This window comes from Neophocaena asiaeorientalis, unplaced genomic scaffold, assembly GCF_003031525.2.
Source record: "Neophocaena asiaeorientalis asiaeorientalis breed wild unplaced genomic scaffold, Neophocaena_asiaeorientalis_V1.1 scaffold177, whole genome shotgun sequence".
Classification (NCBI taxonomy): domain Eukaryota; kingdom Metazoa; phylum Chordata; class Mammalia; order Artiodactyla; family Phocoenidae; genus Neophocaena; species Neophocaena asiaeorientalis.
Window position 1 is genome coordinate 5,915,272 of NW_020172779.1, and position 20,464 is coordinate 5,935,735.

Genomic DNA, 20,464 nt, shown 5'->3' on the forward strand with positions numbered 1-20,464 from the left:
TTCAGAGACTATCTCAAAATTGTTTCAGGGGTTGCCAGCAGCAGTGAAATTATACTAGGGTAGAGTTTCTGAACTTGATATTGTGACAGTCCTGTAGTCAGTGACTCTTTAAGTGCCTGCCTCACCATGAACTCCCTTTTGAGAAAAGTGCACGTAATTACATACCTTAGTGCTTGCCAACTCAGATGCCTACAAGGGTCAGGCATGTAAGTTAAATCAGTGAAACTGGTTGACAGTAGGGATATTGGAGACTATGTTGAACTGAGAGCTTATGGGCCTCTAAAGGGGTCACGGGTCACTCACTACTCAGTATCTGTTGACTGTGGCTAGTGTTGTCTGATATTCCAGGTTTTCAAGGGCAGCTGGAAATCTGGAGTTTTACAAGAAAGCTTTCTATTTAAAAATGTTGGTTGCACATTAACTTAAAAACAACACTGTGTGAGCTTTCACGCTCCACCCACAGCACCACTGTGCTGCCTTCTGCTCTCCGGGGAGGAAATGTCATTGGGGTGATGGCAGGTCTCTTCAGCTTTTGCCCAGAAATGACCCGTGGGAAGCATGCTTTTCAACATGGAAGCCTAATACTAGAAGGTGACTGCTCGGCTCAGTCAGACCCTTGCTTTTGTGGAACTGGACCAGAAGATAGAGAGAGTTACGTCATAATAACAGGAGGAGAAGAAGCAGACCCTGAGACCTAATGCCAGGAAACCTTAACGGCAGAGCTTTCAGACTGGAGGCCTGCTGCTGAGAGGCTAATCACGTGATGGAACGGCTAGTGCTTTTGCTGTGGGCAGTGCATTGCTAGAGCTAACATCAGGTTTTACTTAATGTCCCATTTTATCTTTACAATAAAACCCACTGCCCAGGGGAAACCTGAGTATGTCTGGGGATCTTGTAATTTCAGAGATGCTGGTCAATGCAGCAACCTGTGCCCAGATACATATATTTGTTTGTATTAGAATGCACATTCTTCCTCATGATGATTGGCTCTGAAGACCATGTGATCCTGCCCCTCCTGCTGATTGGATAAGTGGAGACTATGTCAGCCAAGTTGAACCGATCAGATTTTACACCTTGTGAGTTCGAGGTCTTGTTAGTCCATTCATGATGAATGCTTGAAGAGATGATATAAACGCAGGACTTGAGGTTCTTCTGATGGGATGGCCATTTCTAGTAAAATTCATTTACATAGTTTAAAAGGCCCAGCCAGAAGTGACTTCTGTTTCCTTTTCTAACCTCATCACTCACCAGTCTCCCTGACACTCCCTCTGCTCCAGGCGTCCTGGCCTCCCTTCAGGTCTACACACAGCTGTGGTCATCCTGCCTCAGGGCCTTTTCACGTGCTATTCTTTCTTCCTGGTGACCAGTTAGCTCCTAGGCAACCTTTCAGATCTCAGCCCAAAGGTCACTTCTTCAGAGAGATCTATTCTTAAGCTTCAGATTAGATCAGATCCCCCCCCATTCTTCCTTTGACCCTCATTACACACTTCTGTGGCACTATACATTTTCTGTTTCTTCATAACATTAGTTCACTATTGCCCTTCATTATGGTTTTCCTTCCTGCCTCTTTTCCTTGTCACAGAAGTAGTTAAGAGCATTACTCTGGGGTCAGATTTTTGGGCTCAAATCCTGGTTCTACTGTTTACTAGGTAGGTGACTGTGCACGTGTTTCTTAACCTCTCGTAATCTGTTTGGTCACCTATGAAATAAGGATAGTAATGGTAACCAGAAAACTTCTTGTATTCTCATTTGGGGCAGCTGCTGAGTTTGAGTGATTTTTCCGTCTTTTTGTGTGCCCTTTGCAAAAGACTAATGCTTTTTGGAATGTCATTTTAAACGTTTTTATTCCTAGAATTTCATTCTGCTATTATGTAACAGGAAAGAGGTTCTGAGCTCATTATCTCAGGAATATGATGGCACATCAGAAGGCGAAAGAAGGAGTTTTTCCTTGATATTTGTATTTCAAAAGTCTACGCATTCAGAGGGAATCTGAAAGGATGCGTATGAACAGACTATCCCAGAGATTTGGGAAAATGCAAAGGAGGAAAGGGTCATAAACAGCCCTACTGAGTTTCCTGTAGTTCTGTCTGGCTTAAGTATGAAGAATGACCCTGAGTGTTTAGGAAGTGGGCCAGGAGAAAGCCTAGAGTCAAGAATGGAGACCATAGGGATTTCCCTGTTTGGTCCAGTGGGTAAGACTCTGTGCTCCCAATGCAGGGGCCCCGGGTTCGAGCCCTGGCTGGGGAACTAGATCCCACGTGCATGCTGCAACTAAGAAGTCTGCATGCCGCAACTAAGAGTCTACGATCCACAACTAAAAGATCCCGCATGCCGCAACGGAGATCCCACGTGCTGCAACTAAGACCCGGCGCGGCCAAAATAAATAAAAAAATAAAGAATGGAGACCATATATTCCAAACATGATTGAATCAATGATTGAAGACAGGAAAGGGGACCTACAAAGGGAGACAGCTCAGTTGATGCCTGTGAGGTTAAATAAACCAAATCAGATGACTTCATCCCAACGTTGCAGGATGCAGTAGCACTCCACAAAATCCCCTCAAATTAGAGGTAACCCCTTTCAAAGGAGAGGGACTCCTCAATTTCTTAAGATGAAACCTCTAGTAATCTGGGAACTTGCAATAGAAATAAAGTCAAGAAATTAAAGCAAACATATTTCTCACACATTTGAGCTTGGAGACTACCTTTCTGACATATTTTCTAAGGAGAGTATATAATGAGGTTGTTTTGACACCTTTGATAAGAATCTCATCATTTTTCCTGTAGTTCATGATAGTTGCTCCAAAGGTAGCCAGACCTTGTACAGCCCCTTGGGACAGTCTTGTCAGCAATGGCAAGGGTGACAGGTGACTATACCTTATTAAGATTAATGACAACTGTGGCAAGGAAGGCCACCTGGGACCACTTTCCTAGAAGAGTGACTGGGTTTGTGGATCAATCACAAATTCAGTTTAGAACAGGTGGAAGGTACTTAACTCTCATTCTAGTGCCATCTAAGACCGAAAACTATCCCTACCTTCGCCTGTGCAGAATGAGGTATGAGGATTTTTTTACCGAGAAGTTGAAAAAGACAGAGACGGATGAGCAACCACAACTCGATCCCCTGGTTAATAGTACGATTTGATTATGTTTACATATCAGACTCGTGTTTGGGGACCTCTGAGCCTCTGTGCCCATTTATCAAATTGCAAACAGCACCACTTATGCGCAGCTGGTGATAAAGTACTACCACACAGTTGAATAGCTCTCCCCGTAGAAAATTATTATTTCCCAAGATAAAAGCTGGCTACCTGATGCCAAAGCTATTCATCAATTCAATGACAAAAAAAAAAAAAATCAGACAAACCACTCTTTTGGTATAGTGTAGGGTGAACAATTGGTTGATTGACTGGGTTTTGGCTGCAAATACAGCCAAAGCAAACCTAAAGCAACATTAGTTCATGGGAATTTTCATTATAATGTAATTTTTCTGCTGAACTTTCCAATTTGCTCTCAAGTTAACTGTGGGAGTCGAAGTTAGGTGTTCCCATGACCATTAAGGGTTTTGTGTTTGTTTGCAAACAGGAATTGTGGTTTTCATTTCCAATTTGATGGTACTGTGCCATTTTCCATGATAATTTATCTGGACGGGGAGGTTTGGTTTGTAAAGGAAGAAACTCTATCCTGCTATCAATACACCGCAGAGGAGACATCTTAAAATCTCAGAGCAAGTGCCGTTTGAGTTTTGTTTTTCTAGCCACAAGTAAGGTGGAGTAGGATAACCCTGGGCTAGGAAGTAAGAAAGAACTCATTCATTTGCTCATTTACTTAGCATATGTTCATTGAGCTCCTTTTAATGTGCCAAGTGCTATGTGAGGCTCTGGGGATTCAGCAACAGACTGACAAGCTGCTTGCTCCCCTAGACGTTACAACTTCTTGAACAGTGGAGGTGGAGAGACCAGATAATGAACATACAAATACTCCTCAACCCTTGGCCTCTGTATTTGCTTTCTTTTCTTATTTTGTGCCCTAGGGTAAGTTATTAACTTATGCAATTGTGTCTCACACACAGCAGGGCTCAGCAAATGATAGCTTTCTCACCTCCTCTACTCCCTACCCTACCGGGCTCTAGAAAAAGAACAAACTGTCTCCTTTTCAGTTTGGTTGATGCCTTTCTTGAGGCCAGAAAAATGAAGATCCTTGTCATCTTATGAACTGTGGATTCAGGATGAATTGGGTTATTGTCTAATGTTCCTGTGAGGGTCTGTCTGTCTTTTAAGTCCCAGAGCTAATCAACTTTTTTTGCCTAGCCAAAGAGAATACTTCCAGATGAACTACTTTCAACCCATAAATGATTTTTTTAAAAAAACACCTATTGCAAATAGCTTGTCTTGACTGGAGACCCATTCTATCTTTTCCTGAATTTCCATCAGTTAAGGTGTTTAAGGAAAGATGTGAAAAGTAGTGGATTTTATAATCACTCTCCAGGAGGTAGAGGTTGCTTTGGGGGTATTGCTGGGATGACTGTGTAGTTACCTGGTTAGAAATTGGGACACAGAAGAACTAATGGTAAATCGATTGATAGGGAAATAAATATCATTATTAATTAGTAATTATAATTTTAAGGGCAAACACAATTTATGATGGATAAAATATGTAGCCATAATGCTGTTTCTCAAATAAAATATGTCTGGAGTTTCACACAATTGAACTGAAACAAATATTTGTATACTACATTGGCAGCCCACTGGGAAGTTGAGGGAATGAATAAGATGTGACTTGAATATTCCCTTTACCCCTCTCATTACCCTTCCCATGTTGCAGTACTTATAGTTTATCCTTCATCCTTAGTATAGATTTCATATGTGCTACCAAAATCTTTTCTCCTTGAAAACTGAGTACATCTATATTATGTAGAGAAAAAATGATTTGAAATCTTAACATAACTCCCGCTCTCCCCAGAAGACGCTAGCTCTTTAGCTGTGTTAACTGGACATGGTGCCAAAGGGAAATCTGGAAAAGCCTGGAAGAGACAAGAGGGATTTTCATTGGAAAAGGCAGAGTTATTGGTAGGAGGGAAAATATCCAGAAAGGATAAAGGAATCCAGAAAAGATGGAGGCAGAGAACCTGTTGGGAGAGATCTTGAAAGCTTGGGATGGGTTGGAAAAGATTTTGTGAGTAGCTGCCATATATGAAATACATAGAAAGAATGATAAGTCTGGCTGTGCATTGAAAATGTAATTTACTCCTGGCCTTTTTTTAGGAGAATACAGTAGAGATGTCAATTACATTCCAATTATCGTGGCTGCTGGGTAGGGCTGTCTTTTTTTTTTTTTTTTTCCTTATGCAATACTAAGGAGAGATGGGCCCTCAGAATGGCTTTATAAAGTTTAACTTTGATAAAGCATTTAAGCCATTCTGGCATTTTTATGCCTTAAAATGCTTTGTTTCTCCAGGCATCCTTTAAGACATTTCTTCCAGCTATAAAATAAATAAGTAACGAGATGTATTGTACAGCATAGAGCATATACTCAATAATATCATAATATCCCTATATGGTGACAGATGGTAACTAGATTTACCATGGGGATCATTTTGCAATGTGTAAAAATATGAAATCACTATGTTGTACACCTGGAGCTAATATCATATGTCAATTATAACTCAATAATAAAAAAAGACATTTCTTCAGTGTTGAGGAGAAATAGCTAAAAATCCAAGGTCTTTGAAGTTAGACAAATCTGGGTTTGAATCCTAACTCCTCACTTGCTAGCTTGTCTCCTAGGACAAGTTATGTTGCCTCAGTAAGCTTCAATTTCCTCATCATAACACAGGGTTAAGAGTACCTACACTGTAGGACTGTTGTAAAGCATTACAGAAATAGTGCAGGGAGCGAACATCTTAGAATATATTTTTCTGACAATTATGAGAAGCCATCTCAAATCCGGGGAAGTTGTGCTATCTAAATTACACCTTAAGCACTTGCAGTGAAACATCATTAAGTTGAAAGAGAGGCAGAAGAAAGAGTATTGGAGGAAGGAATCAAGTGTCCTGGATTCTACTACTGGTGTTACTATTCACTGGCTATTTGACCTTTGAAAAGTCATTCAAATAGTCCAAGCCTAGATTTTCTTATCTCTAAAATACTTGTCCCACCTACTTTACAGTGTTGGCAAGGAGGTTAAATTATACAAGGTGCTCTGAAATAGTAAAGTGCTATCCATTAAACTGAAAAGTAGTATATGATACATTTACTTGTTCATAATATAAATACAATATGTAGTTGCTCAGCTAAATTCGATCCTATAACTCAGAATTTGCCATGATTGGGAAAAGGGATACATAGGAGTCAGGAAATCACGGTTTTTGTCTTGGCTCTAAAGACTAAAGAGCCAAGTCATCTTGAACAAAGTATTGAACCTTTTAGAGACACAGTTTTCATAATTGTTAAGTGAAGGAGTTTGACTGGATGATCTCTAACATTGCTCCCATATCTCTCATTCTATAGAATTTTAAGAAACTTATGATTAGCAAGATGGTTCTCTCCCTTGGTGAATTTGTTTCTTCTCATGGATTAAATTTTCACTAAATTCTGTCAATCCTGAACTTGTCTACTGAGCTTCAGATTTATATAACCAAGGACCTGGATGTCACACATAATATCAGCTGAGAAACTCTGAATGTAAAGGAAAGGAAAAACAAAATTTACTTACACAAGAAAAAAAGAAAGAAAGAAGAAAAAGGAAAATAGAACTCATTTGCTCACTTAATTGGAAAGTCTATGAATAGACCTAGTTTTAGCTACAGCTAGATTTATGGCTTAAATAATGTCATCTAGATTTACTTTCTTTCCACCTCTCAGTCCTGTTTTGCACAGGGCGGGCTGGCTCCATTCTGAAACTTCACATGGTGTAATAGTGCTGTTGCATTATCTCTTAATTACAAGTATCAAGGAAAAATAAAAGTATTTTCCCAGATGCATAACAAGAATCTCTTTGCATCTCATTGGCTCTGATTGGCTAAAATGTCCATCTCTGAACCAGTCACCATGTTAAGAAGAAACTCAGTGTGCTGACTGGCTTAGATCTGGGTCATGTGATTCATTGCTAAACCAGAGATATAGTCCCATCGTACCAGGACCAGTTGATTATAACATTCCAGTAATTTTCTGAGTTGGTTGTTAAACTGTTGCGAGCATTAAATTTGAAAAGGTGGGAGTATCCACGCTACAAACTAGGGCTTTATTTGTTTACTTATTTTGGAGAGATCATTTACCAGCACATCACTGGGTACGGCCCTGTCCAAGCAGAGTGGGTGAGGATAGGATCACCTTGTAAAAATGAGGCTGTTAACAAAATAAGACAAAAATAAATGCTGCAGTGGCAAGAAAAAAACAAAAACAAAAACAAGAAAACCTACCACTGTTCATTCACTAAAACTGGAAGCTCAAACTCAAAATATCTAATGCTGAATTTTCTCTTTCTCCTCAATCTGCTTTGTCTCATGGATTTTCCATCTTGATTGGTAACCATTACTCCAATCAGACACTCAAGTCTAAAATATGACATTTAATTTTTGAATGCTTTTATTTCTTTCATAACACAATTTTGCCTCCTTAGCATTTTTTAAACCCATCTCATCCTCTGTTGCTACAAGTCACTTAGACTTGTTTGATCTCTCTTTGGGATATTTCAGGATTCTTCTAATTTGTCTGCAGACCTTCAGTCTTACCTTTCTCAAATCTATCCAGCGTATCACCAGCAGGGTGATCTATCTAAAGTATGTCTGACCCAATTATTACTTCTTCCTAAATTTCTTTCCATTGCATAATAGATAAGGTCTGTGATGGCTTTCAACATGTTCACAAATTCTTCTCCCTTTACGAGGTGGAGCTTAATTCTCTGGCTTTGAGTAAGGGCTCAATGAATAGAATATAACAGAAGTGATGGTGTGTGGCTTCCATGACTAGGTCATAAAAGGAGTTGCGGTTTCTTCCTTGCCCTCTCTCTTGGATGACCCACTCTAGGGGAAGCCCGCTATCATTTTGTGAGAACACTCAAGGAGCACTGTGGCGGGGTCCATGTAGCAAAAAACTGAGGCCTCCTGCCAGCAACTATCTTGGAAGCGGAAGAGTTTAAACGACTGCAGTCCAGTCTGATGTGGTGACTGCAGCCTCACGAGAGATTCTGAACCAGAACCACCTAGGTCACTCCTGAATTCCTAACCCACTGGAACTGTGAGAAAGCAACTGATTATTATTTTAAGCTGTTAAATTTTGAGCGTAGCAACAGGTCATTTGGTCTCAGCTTAACACTTTATTTTTCCTCCATCACTGAACTTACACTTTACAAAACCATATGGGTTTGTCTTCCTCATTCTAGTCCGAGCTTCCTGAGGGCAGGTACTGTAATTCCAAGCTCACTGCTGTATCCCTGAGTGGTAGACTGTATTGCTGTTTCACAAAGATGGCTGCAACAGTATCTCCTATTTCAAGTACTCTTCTAGAAGCTTGTCACTTCCCCATCCAGAGGTGGATTCCCTGTCTCCTCCCTTTGAAACTGGATGGATCTTTGTGACTGCCTCAAACAGTAGAGCTGAAGGGGATGATATGTTATTTCCAAAGGCAGGTCATAAAAATGCCACGCACGTTTGCGTCTCTCCTTTAGACCCTTGCTGTTGGAATCCAACCACTGTGCTGTGGGGAAACTCAAGCAATCTGTAGAAATGCCCACAGGGAGAGGAAGCATGAGCCCCAGCTCACAGTGGGAGCCGAGCTCCCAGGCGACAGCCGGTGCTAACTAGCCATGGGAGTGAACCGTCCTGGAAGTCAATCTTCCAGTCCCTAGTTGAGTCTACCAAGCCAATGCCACGTGGATCAGAGATGAGCTGCCCCTGCTGAGCTCTGCTCAAATTGCAGCTTTGTGAGGAAGATAAATGATTGTGATTGTTTTAAGCCACTAAGTTTTAGGATAATCTGCTATGCAGTAGTATGTAACGGGAACGTCCAGCGCAGTATCTGTGACATCACAGGCATTTGACAAGCATTTGTAAACTGATTGAAGATGCTAGTTTCCTTATACAGCTACTTTCTGGGCACATTAGTACACGTGTCCTTCTTTAAACAAATCTTGAACTCATGACTCAAGATTTGTGTTCAAGCTGTTCCTTCTGCTATGAATTGCCTCCCTACTTTCCTTGTACATTTACCTGCTCAAGTCTTATGCTTCTGAAAAAATGCTGTTGAAACTTGCTTTCCTCCCTTCCTTGCATCCCTTTAATAACTATGTCGTGAATGTCTACGATAAGCCCAGGATATCATATGGAGCAATAGAGGCAAAATCCCCAACCTCTTGGAGTTTCACATTTCAATGGGGATCCAGTCAACAAATAAATATGTCTTTAAAAATTATAGAGTGTATTAGCACCTTAAAGGAATTAAACAGTGTGCAGTAATAGAAAAAAACGGGGCGGGTGGGAGGGGCAGAAGGAACGGGGTCCTATTTTAAATGAAGTGTCTCAGGAAGATCTCTTTAAGGAGGTGATATTTGAGATCTGAACAATAAGACGGAACAAGTCTGGAAGAAAAGACCATGGCATCCCGGGCAGAGAAAAGAGCAAGTGCAAAGCCATGAGATGAGATCAAAAATGTTTTCTGTTGGATAAAATAAAGGAGGCATTTACAGCTGCAGGATGATGAGTGGAGAGAAGACATTGACTAGATGAAGTGGGAGAAATAAGCAGACACCAGACCATGTATACGTAGAGTCACGGAAAGGAAGTTAGATTTAATTCTAAATACAAATGATATTTACTGGAGGACTTTAAAGTGGGGGAGTGCCACAGTCGGATTTGCATTTTAAGCTTACCCTTGCTCTTGTGCAGAGAATGGATTTTAGGTTGGCAGGAAGGGGTGCAGGGAGATCAGTAGGGAAACCAAACTGAACACGAGATGGTGGTACTTTGGGTTAGGGTGGTAGCAGCAGATAGATAGATAAAAATGATGTATTGGGATAAAATTCGTGGCTATAACTTATAGGACTTGTTGGGGACTCAGATACAAGGGCTGAAAGAAAAAGAGGATTTCCGGCTTTGGTGAAGGGTTTGTACTTTATTGCAAAGCAGTAAGGAGCCATGGGAGGATTAGCAGGGCAGTGTATGCTCACTTTCTTTCTTCAAGAAGCCTCTCTAGATGCCTCCTGATAGAATTAATCTCTCTCTCTTCGGGGTATTTATTCATAGTTTTGATTCTCACAGGGCATGTAGCATCAGGTATGGATTAAAAGCATAAGGAATTTTGGGGGCTGAATTGATATGAGTTGATCTGGGTTCCACTACTACTTTATGTGAGGTGTAAGACTTGGAGAAGCCCATTCATCTCTGTGGCCTCAACTTCTCCAAGTGTGGGTAGCATCTATGTTACAGGCTTGTTGGGGTCATTAAATGAAACCCTGGAGGAGAAAGATATGCTTCAGAAAGGATAGGGAGAAGACCTAGCTTTACATTAACTTCAAATTCACTTAATAACTAACTCTATCTAACATTTGTGGAGCACCTACCCTGTGCCTGATACTAGGTGTTTTACTCTTCATAACAACCTTGTGATTTAGCTACTTTTGTCATCCTCCTTTACAAACAGGCACAAAGAGCTTAAAAATGTACCCAAGGTCCTGCTGTAACACTTAGCTTGTATAGATTTGTCTTTCTATATCCCTATTTCTCCCCATTTCTCTCAGATAACAGGGAGTGTGTGTGCGTTGCTCACAACTTTCTTCCTCATCTCTGACACATGGCAGAAAGTAACTTCATGTATGCTGAGTGAGTGAACTTTCAGGCATTGACTCACATGTCAAAGTTGACAAGACAGAGGTCAGAATTATGGGGTCTTGACAAGACAAAGGTCAGAGTTATGGGGTACTGGCTTTACTTGAGTGGGTCCACCCAGCTGAGCTGGGGAGAGTCCTGAGCCAGACTAGCTTGGAAAGCTGGTCAGATCCATGATGAGATCAGATCCTCACGTGGTCAGATCAGATCCCCCCTGCTGCCTTCGTCTGCAGTATATGATTATGTGCCTAATTTACTTGTGCTGTTTGGTTTCAGAAGCGTAGCAATGGCACAATATGACCTTTATTAACAAGACTACTGAGGGAATGGCGTATTCCGACTACTCAGGCAGAGATGAAAGCTCCTTTGTTTAAACCCTTTTGGAAAATCTCTATAAGATGTAGTGGCCGCTGTTTCGCCTTGGGAAGGACTGTGCAGTGAATATGGTTTGTGTCTTGAAGTTGAAAAGCTGCTGACCCTCCTGTCTTACAGTGGTCTCCGTGCTTTATTCTAAATATGATTATTTTGGAGAGGAGAAGGTGGGAGGAGATTGGGCTAAATATATTCTTAGATGAGGCACTACCTTGAGATGCTCATTTTAAAATAACATAATGATATGGGCTTATGTTCCTTCAGAATTGACATTGTCCCTTAAAAAAATAGAGTGATGGAAAAAGGGAAATTATTTTTTTTACATCTTTATTGGGGTATAATTGCTTTACAATGGTGTGTTAGTTTCTGCTTTATAACAAAGTGAATCAGTTATACATATACATATGTTCCCATACCTCTTCCCTCTTGCGTCTGCCTCCCTCCCACACTCCCTATTCCACCCCTCTAGGTGGTCACAAAGCACCGAGCTGATCTCCCTGTGCTATGCGGCTGCTTCCCACTAGCTATCTACCTTACGTTTGGTAGTGTATATATGTCCATGCCTCTCTCTCGCTTTGTCACAGCTTACCCTTCTCCCTCCCCGTATCCTCAAGTCCATTCTCTAGTAGGTGTGTGTCTTTATTCCTGTCTTACCCCTAGGTTCTTCATGACATTTATTTTTCTTAAATTCCATATATATGTGTTAACATACAGTATTTGTTTTTCTCTTTCTGACTTACTTCACTCTGTATGACAGACTCTAGGTCTATCCACCTCATTACAAATAGCTCAATTTCGTTTCTGAAAAAGGGAAAATTAATGAAAGATTCTGTTCCAAGTCTTTAAGTCTTCCTGTAAACATCAGCTTAAGTTCTCCCATAAGAAGACTGTAAAATGATGTTTACTTATCAGAACTGGGCTTGCTCTGTGTGGTTTAGTATATGTAACATTTTCCCCCTGGTCTGCAGAGTACAAAAGAAGACAAAGTGGGTAGTCACAGATGAGGGAAGAGTCGAGAAGGGACTGTTTTATATCCTTTAAAGGGAGTCTTGAGTGCCCTGCGATAGAAGGGGACAAGATGTGATTTTAGCAGGCACTGAGAAGGTCCTTCTGCCAAAAATAGACCCACCTGCTTGTGGATGTGTGGCATTCCTTTGACTGGGGACAATGCCAGAGAGGCCAGCTGTTCCCTCAGATACTCCTCCCACAGTCTGGCTGAGACCTGAAATTCCAGCCTTGAACTTAAGGCTAAATTTTCCTCCACAATCTACCGTAAAGCATGTGCTTCTCACTTCCTCCCCTTCCTTCTCACTCTAAAACAAAGGTGTTACCAGCTATTTACACCGAAGTATGAATTATATAGATTTGTGCAAAGAACAGAAATTATGGAAGTGGGAGAATCCTTGGTTCCCTCCTCCCCACTTAACTCTGTGACTTTTGGTCAAGTCCTTAACTACTTATGCAGTAGTTTCTTTTTCTATAAAATAAGACTAAGCCAAACCAACTGGACTCTTGGGAGGGCAAAATAAGACAAATGTAGAGAACCAATTAGCAAAAGGCTAGAAACAACCCAAATGTCTATCGAAGGGAGGCTAGTTAAATAAACTTTGGAGCATCCACACAATGCCATATTATGTAGCTGTGAAAAGGAATCAGGAAGACCTCTGCGTCGTAATGTAGAGTGACGGCCGAGACATATTGTTAAGTAACAAAAACAAAATGCATCACATGCATGTTTGCACAATGCTATAGTTTAGATAAGAAAGGAGGAGACATAGTAAATACATACTTATTTATAATTTCAGTAGCTGGATAAACCAAAAATTAATTTAAAAATGGGATGGAGGGAACAAGGAATTAGAGGATATGGAGGGGACATAGACTTCTCTATGAAATTTATTTTGTTTTTTTTGACTTTGGAATCATGTAAATATTTTACATAGTTAAAAACAAAGCTAAATCAAAGAGGAAAGCAACCAAAGCAGAGCAAGCCCTAAAACTTTAAAATAAACTGGAAAAAAGTGAACTTAACTTTTTATCAATTCTGTGGCATAACCATCTCAAGAATTATTTCAACTGATTTTAAAAGACATATTTCGATTTTACATTCCTAGGGAGATATATCCTAAGGACAAAAAAAAAGTATAAAGATCTCTTACATAAATGAACTTTTCTACAAAACAGATACAGACTCACAGACATAGAGAACAGACTTGTGATTGCCAAGGGGGAGGTGAGGTGAAGGAGGGATGGATTGGGAGTTTGGGGTTAGTAGATGAAAACTATTATATAGAGAATGGATAAACAACAAGGTCCTACTGTATAGCACAGGGAACTATATGCATTATCTTGTGATAACCCATAATGGAAAAGAATATGGAAGAATGTATATGTATATATAACTGATCACTTTGCTGTACAGTAGAAATTAACACAACATTGTAAAGCAACTATACTTCAATAAAATAAATTTTAAAAGAGATCTTTTAGATTGAATTCTTTCAGCTAGTTTTTCGTGGTAATATTCACATTATTATTTTAAATACCATTATATAGAGTGCAAGATAAAGCAGCTAAGAAATTAAGTTAATACCCTTAGGAGATAAGGTTTTCAGAGTAAAAAAAGACAAACTTAAAATAAAAGAATTGAAGTAAAAATTCTGTAATCTTTGATTTGAATTAGAAATATCAGTATTTATGATTTATTTTTCTCTTTCTAAAAACTACAAATTTCCTAGCCCTGTCCACTCATAAGGCCTAGAAGCATGACCATCTCAGTTTAAATGATTACTCTGGGTACCCAGAATGTAAAACCTAAGTACCACTTCCATCTTAAAGGGAACAGGGATCCTTGGAAAAATGCATAATTTTACTTCTGGGGAAGAAAGTGTTTTGAGATGAATTGGGAGCATGTTATTATGCCCCAGAGCAAGATTATATGAGCCAACTTGAAGGATTTCCCACTGGCCAAATTTGGGAAGAATGTAAAAACAAATAATGATTAAAACACTGTGAAACACATCAAGTGTGTAAAATCAACAAGTTAGTTTGGAGGTTGCGTGGGCACCAGCTCACTATTCTGAAAATAGACGGTAAGAAAGAAGCATCTACTCCGCCTCTTTTGTTTCAGGTAATTCAACAATTGTTGAGAGAACATTCTTTATTGGATAATTCTAGCTAATAAATGCAGGAGGAATGATAGGATTAAAAAATCTCCATTCTTGGTGGAAATCATTCTGCAACATACAAATGTATCAACTCAACAGGCATCCACCTTAAACTTACAGAATGTTATATGTCAATTAAATCTCTATAAAGCTGGAAATAAAAAAAAAAAACCCTCCATTCTGATGACTCCATTCCAGTCATCAATGTCTGCCAAAACCATTAAGCAAAGACCTGTGAGAAACTTTACGATGGAAGTGGCCATGTGATGCTCAAAACAAAACAAATAGCAAGCAGTTTTATTACTACAACAGACAAGGTTGTAGCACAGAAATGGCTGTCCATACTGTAAACACAGACGTGAGCTGCCCAATCATCGTGGGTGGTGGTAGGGAACAGTTGCAGGCTGTGGTCTCAGTTTGGCGGCGGGTAGAACCCACCTTTCTCCACCTCCCACTCTTCCGATTCTTTCCGTCAGCGGAACCGAATAGAGAACAGGGGCAGGTGCCTGCGCTGAATTCAGAGCCCTCAGCGACTGGTGTTATCTCTTCTCACTTTGCCACGTCTTGCCCTGGAGGAGGAAAGAGTCTTGGTCTTAGACCCTGCATTTCTTTTTCCTTGTTTTTTAAAGTCTTTATTGAATTTGTTACAATATTGCTTCTGTTTTATGTTTCAGTTTTTTGGCCGGGAGGCGTGTGGGATCGAGGACCAGGGACCCAACCCATAACCCCTGCTGCTAACATGCTGTCCTCGGGAGTATCAGGTGAGTTGATGGAATTCAAGTGTTTAGCACATCCAATGCCTGGAGAGCTTTCCCAAGGCCAGAGACAACTTGTGGATCTCTTCATTCAGAGAGAATAGGAGCCAGGGGTTGTGTCCTTGCTTCTACATAGGCTTTATTTGCACACTCCTTTCTCTCTCAGAGGGACGATTGTGATTGGTCAACTAGAGCAGAACGCTGGCTAAGAGAACTCAGCCCAAATCAGTTGAAACAGCAGTTACCAATTTTGATCTTTTGGATAAATCACTTTTTCTCTTTTTACACTGGCTGTTTTTCTTCTTCAAGCGGGCCTTATTTTATTTCGTTCCAGCTTTACTTTTGAAAATGTCTCCCTTCTCCTCTTGTAACATGGTCCTTGTTTCCACTCAAAGGGAGCAAACTTAAGTCTTGTTAAGTCTATACATGTCAAAATGTTACTTAGGTCACATTTCACCAAATGTATCCTTGAGTTACCTAAAATCATTACTTACCTAATCTCTTAAATCAGATGCATGATCTACTGCAAGGCCGTATTTGCTACAGTACTTTCTTTATACCTCCAGTATCACTTGAATAGTCAAAGGCCTGTGATACAGCAATGGAAGAACACTTTGACAATTGTTCTTTGGAATCCTCACATACTGAATACCCAGGGGCATGTTTTTCCAAATGGGCTATCAGATGGGGAACAATGGAGAAAAATGAAAATGGAAGCCTATTGAAAGACTATTTCGTGTGATTCACCTTCAACGCTTTACTTTCCCAAGTGTGGATCCGGCTCTGCCTTAAAAAGAAAAAAAAAAAAAAATCAGTCCCAGCCTGGACTACGCAGTTATTTGCCAACTGCTGCCATCTAATGGTGATACGTAGTAGTGCAGGATGAAGTAAAGACCTGGGGTGATTTTCTGTTCCCTGGAATACGGGTAGACTTAAGACCTACTGGTTATATGATGTCATTTAAAGGGTGATAGGAAAGCTGCAAACTCCCTAAACACCATTTGTACCTACTGATTGGTGCCAGGTAGATCAACATTGGGCTTTGATTTTCTAGCTCTGCGTTTCGAACCCATTATCTTTGGGAAGAATAACCTTGTGTCAATGGGATGCTAACATATCCCCTAGGGGCTCGTATCAGCTGAAGACAGTAAGTGTCCTTCATGGCAGGTGCTAGAGTAGGATCAATACCCACCAATTCCTGAGGAAACAACCTCAACTGTCCCACATGTCACCAATATATTTTTCCTCTCTCTACTTTGGACAAATAACGTCACCTGCTATATTAGTAAACAAAGGATGTCATGACCATGAAGATATCAGCCCCTGAAGCTGCCCTGACTGCACTGCATGGGCACCTACTATGTGCTAAGGACTTTGTGTATACCATCTCTAATCCTCAAAACAATTTTTATTCCACTTTAGTATGAAGACTCCGAAAACTCCGATTAAATGCATTGACTACAAACACAGTGTGTTATGTTGCATAGCTGTTATTTAACTTAGTTATGTTTTTTTTTCACTAAAGAAGCCTGTCAGTTTCCTGCATGTAATGTCATTAATTGGGGGAAGGGGATCCAATTGCTCCCCCCCACCCAACTTACCCAATTTTTTTCTTTTATTGAAGTCTAGTTCATTTACAATGTTGTGTTAGCTTAAGGTGTACAGAAAAGTGATTCAGTTATACATATGTATATATATATCTATTATTTTTCAGATTCTAAAAATATGGAACACTTCGTGAACGTGCATGTCATCTTTGGTCAGGGGCCATGCTAATCTTCTCTGTACTGTTCCAATTTCAGTATATGTGCTGCCAAAGCGAGCCTCCAACATATGTTCTTTCAATTAAACCTATCCCTTCTAAAAGAAACTCAAATACTATTTCCTCTCAGCTTAATGCTGATGTCTGGGTAGATCAGATATTTTCTTCAGATGATACTCTGTGTCTTTTGTGGGGATCTTGCCCACTTTCCATGGGGAAAAACGTGGAAGCTTGGCTCCTTTTTGAGTCCAGAGTGGGATAATTACCTTAGTTTAGACTAGTATAAGACATAAATTAATATATTACATATATTATCTTGCCATAACCAAAGATTTCCAGTTTTCTCCTGGCTGAAATTCTTTAAAGTCAAATCCTTTTAAAGTGAAATCCTTTGATTCCCCTTTGAGATGTGACTTCTACTGCAAATGTCCTCCAGAATGGGAATACATTGTCATAGCTGTAGTGTCAATTTTGTTTAAATCTAAAAACTAACAGCTCTTTATTTGACAAAAGGTTTGATTTTGGGTTGATCAATGGGGCAAAATGCTAGACATGGGGATGAACTAGATTTCCCATTATTTGTTCATATTAATCATGACCATTTTTGTTCCCTGGAAGCTATTCGTTTCCTTATTATGCAAAACTCTGCAACCCTTTTCCTCCAAACCTTAAAATCAAACGTGTTGTCTGACATTGGTTTTTGTTCCCCTCTGAAATGCCAGGGACGGTCTGAGATATAGTGTTTGAATGTCAAAGTGTTGGTTTTAGACATTATGATGGTGTGTAACACGAAGGTCAAATACATTCAATCTCATGTCAACTCTGTTTAGCTGCTAGCGGTTGCCGCAGTTGCAGGGTTGAGGAGGATTCTGAAGCTGTGTCTGGGCTCAGCAGGAAAGAGCGATAAGTGATACCTGTCACAGAGGCTGCAACCGTGGAGGTGTGGCACAATTTCAACCCTGTTTCTGAGGATTGGAGGGCAAAGTATTCGAAACCAGAAATGATCAGGAAAATCAGGGCCATAGAAGTGTTAAGTCTTCTCTTGGAAATCAGTTGTTCTGTGGCTGCTGAATAGAATTGTGGAGATGCAGAGAGATAGGGAAGCAAATGATTATTACATGAAGGCTGGGGGGCTGATGACAAGACTTAGGAACTCATTGTTTTCCCCATAGAGGGCTCTAGACTTTGTAGGTCTGGTAATGGTGGAAGTGGTAGCATTAGAGATGGTGGTGATTTGGAAGGTGAGTAGAGAAGGAGCTCTGATCACCTCTGTTCTTCAGTTTCTGAAATTTCTCTGATACTGACTGAAGGACACCAAGGAAGGCCAACCATGGAACTAAAATATCAGACACAGTGAAGGTTTCCTGTTTTTTGTTTGTTTTTTGCCTCAAAGTCCATACTACGATAACTGATTGATATTTTGATTACTGATTAGTTTTGAGTATTGATATTTTTGGCTCCAAATCATATTTTGTACAGAAAATTCTAAAGCTATCAAAACATCCTTTGCCCTATGTCATGTCTCTAAAAGTGTGAGCTAAGATTAAACTTTTGTCATAAGGGAGGAAGCTATTTATTTATTTATTTTAAGTAGGTGTTTCTAAGTTATATAAGTGCAAAAACAGTAATAAAATTTTATTTGGTGTCACATGACATTTTTCTACACCCTTAACCTTCAACCACTTGAATTGCTTAGATAAATTTCTTTGGCAAATAATAAGACCATAATGTTCCAATTATTGTTAGTGCTTTACAAATAAACCATATAAATGCCTGACATTTCCAACTTCGAAAAATGCCTGAGGATGGCTGAATATATGGTCTATAAGCTCACCTACTGGTTGAAAATCCAACCTGTCTCTTTAAGGCTTGTAATTTGTTTATTCTTTTTCAGTGTGTGACATAAATTTTATGATTAGCAAAATGAGGCAGTATGTGTTGGAGGCTAAAATGACTTGTCTCCTCAATGAAAGAAACAATATCCAACAAGTCTTTGGGAAGAATAATAAACACGAAAGAGTAAAAATTGTACTCTTGTTCCAGATTTGCTGATAACATATAGGTAAAGACTTGGTCTGTCCATGACAGCAACATATCTGAACAAGGCATGAAAATTCCATTCTGGTAATTCATCTTATGATGTACATACCTGATTTCAACAGGCTAGATTGGAAATCAAAAAGTATAATTGAGCAACTAATCACTTTTTGGAGAAGATTAAAGAGTATCACCTAAATCAGTGTTTTTTGAGATATTTAGACTGAGGCGCACTGCAAGAAATGCATTTTACATCACAATACAGAGAGTGCTGAGGACTTAAATAGACGCGTGCCGGCACGCCCGCGCCTGAAACAAAGGTTTACTTGAAAATACTTATCCTTACTATGTGTACCTATATAGTGTTTTACATTTTATCTATTTCATTTCTTTATTTATTACTTACTTATTTATTTTTGCGGTACGTGGGCCTCTCACTGTTGTGGCCTCTCCCGTTGCGGAGCACAGGCTCCGGACGCGCAGGCTCAGCGGCCATGGCTCACGGGTCCAGCCGTTCCGCGGCATGACAGTTTGGGTGTAATGGTCAAATTTGAATCACAGAGATTAAATCAAGTAATTCTGAATGAGAGGTACATAGAGGGGAAGAAATGAGAAGCCTGGGTTCGGATTCTGGCTTCCAACACTTGCCTTCTGTGCACAGCTAACTGAGGGCTAGTTTCCTGTTGTGACTAAGAACACAGATTCTGCAGTCAGACTGCCTGGGTCTGAATTCTGGCTCACACATTCCGAATGAGTGGTACATGGAGGGGAAGATATGAGAAGTCTGGGTTCGGATTCTGGCTTCCAACACTTGCCTTCTGTGCCCAGCTAATTGAGGGCTAGTTTCCTGTTGTGACTAAGAACACAGATTCTTCAGTCAGACTGCCTGGGTCTGAATTCTGGCTCACACAGACTGCATGAATGAACATGGGTGAGCTACTTAACTTCTTTGGGCCTCAGTTTCCTCATTTGTAAAATGGAAATAATATTACCCCTTTTTGACATATTGTGACGAGTTAACATAAGGTGAAGAGAGTAAGCACTCGATAGTAGCTATTATTATTGAACAATCCCATAAAAACGTAAGAATCAAGGTGTTTTCAAATCTGTGTCTATAATGTCACATGGATCAAAACTGACATAGGAGGCTTCCCTGGTGGCGCAGTGGTTGAGAGGCCGCACCAGCTAATTGAGGGCTAGTTTCCTGTTGTGACTAAGAACACAGATTCTTCAGTCAGACTGCCTGGGTCTGAATTCTGGCTCACACAGACTGCGTGAATGAACATGGGCAAGCTACTTAACTTCTTTGGGCCTCAGTTTCCTCATCTGTAAAATGGAAACAATATTACCCCTTTTTGACATATTATGACGATTTAACATAAGGTTAATAGAGTAAACACTCAATTGATAGTAGCTATTATTATTGAACAATCCCATAAAAACGTAAGAATCAAGGTGTTTTCAAATCTGTGTCTATAATGTCACATCGATCAAAAGTTGACATAGGGGGCTTCCCTGGTGGTGCAGTGGTTGAGAGTCCGTCTGCCGA

The 20,464-nt window shown here is 40.1% G+C and overlaps 1 non-coding gene across 1 annotated transcript; it reads right to left on the minus strand.

Annotated features, from left to right (window-relative positions):
* Positions 1-16,835: 16,835 nt before the first annotated feature.
* LOC112397212 (U6 spliceosomal RNA) lies at positions 16,836-16,938 on the minus strand. The gene has a single exon (XR_003002760.1). It is a non-coding gene; the product is annotated as a U6 spliceosomal RNA (small nuclear RNA).
* Between the last annotated feature and the right edge of the window lie 3,526 nt (positions 16,939-20,464).